This window comes from Halyomorpha halys, unplaced genomic scaffold (genome assembly GCF_000696795.3).
Source record: "Halyomorpha halys isolate HHAL.00 unplaced genomic scaffold, Hhal_1.1 Scaffold208.1, whole genome shotgun sequence".
NCBI classification, from domain to species: Eukaryota; Metazoa; Arthropoda; class Insecta; order Hemiptera; family Pentatomidae; genus Halyomorpha; species Halyomorpha halys.
In genome coordinates this window covers 1,339,846-1,341,350 of record NW_027109100.1, presented here as the reverse complement: position 1 = coordinate 1,341,350, position 1,505 = coordinate 1,339,846, and the positions used below count along the sequence as shown (strand labels likewise).

Below are 1,505 nucleotides of genomic sequence, written 5' to 3'. Positions count from 1 at the left end.
TTCTTTAATTTATTAATAATCCTATCACTTATCCATTTCAAGTTCCTTACTTCACTTATTTTTTCTTTGAATTAAACAAATATTTTTAGTAATTTGAAAATAAATTTATGTTGTCAAAGAACTCATTTTCAAAATAAAGTAATTGATTTTTATTTCTGACAATAACCAATAACAAGATATTCAAGTCAACTTATTAATAATTATCAAAAGTTACAAAAGCATGCATATTTTTTGTATACCAGAAATATATTTTATTAGGCAAGAAAAATAATCTTCGATCAATCACAAATTTTTTGAGAGTAGGAGGAATTAATATATTAAAAATGGAGGAGTAATCTTAATAGTAATATTGCTGACTGTAGATGTAATCAAGAAGTTGGTTAGGGGAGCTATCGAGAGAGTAAACTCCCAGTAAGTGTAATAGTTTTTAATAAAAAAAAAAAAAAAAAAAATTATTGTATTTTCCTCATTCGATTATACCTCCAAATACCTTCTTAAGGGAAGAGTTTCCATTGAACTTACAATAAAGATTATGAGATCCAATTTAGTTTTTAGTCACTTAATTATCAGTTATCCAAAAGTATGCAAATGATTTACGTGAATTATCAGCCCATCAGCTCCGAATATCTAATTGTATTTGGACTTGAACTAATTAACCAAATTTTATCTACATTAATATAGAAAAAATAAGGATGTTTTGTTTTTTTGTCAAGAAATATTAGCTTTCAATAAATAATACAATAGAATTGTTTGTTTTTTTCTACATTATTACTAATTCAATATTTTGTGTTGAAATGCTATTTTTTACCACTATATGGTACTTCACTTTAAAAAAAAGTTGTGAATGAGATAGACTTTGATTTTTTAGTTTTTAATAAAAAAAATGAATGAACTTTTAAAATTCCAACAATAATAAGCCTTGTCTATACTGATTAAAGGTAACCCAACAGGACATAACATAAGAACTAGTTGGCTTTCTTTGTATTTTAGTCATTGCCAAATATATAATTGGTTGATTGATAAAAATGTATATAAATATTTAATAAATCAAATAGATTTTATATGGCAGTTGAATAGAATGTGTTTCACTTGAATGGAAAAATAAAAAATTTAATTCGTATTTCACTTTTCTTTTTTTTTTATTGCCTGTTTGATAAAAAAAAAAAAATTTTGGCTTGTTTGCCTGTATTTTATTATTTTTCTAATTCCTATTTCAGATTTGAGAAAGTTAATCAATCAGCTCTTTAAAAGAAGGTAGTCTACTGTAGTAATTAATTAAATATTTAAAACCTCTTATGTAATTTTAGATGTATGTTTTTATTTATTTTGTTACATTCATTAAATAAAGTCCCTCTAATTAATTGTTGGTCCAGTTCCATACTAGCATATGACATTTAAAAATTTAACAACAATTATATTCCATAAAATGTTCTTTAAATTATTTTAAGATATTCAATTTTTTTTTTAATATGGTCATTTTTTTTTATTGAGATATGGTATTTATT

At 23.2% G+C, this 1,505-nt stretch overlaps 1 protein-coding gene across 10 annotated transcripts in view; it reads left to right on the top strand.

The window, feature by feature from the left end:
- Positions 1 to 1,505, top strand: part of LOC106679542 (zinc finger protein 524) — a 40,752-nt gene that overhangs the window by 32,970 nt on the left and 6,277 nt on the right. The window lies entirely within an intron of this gene.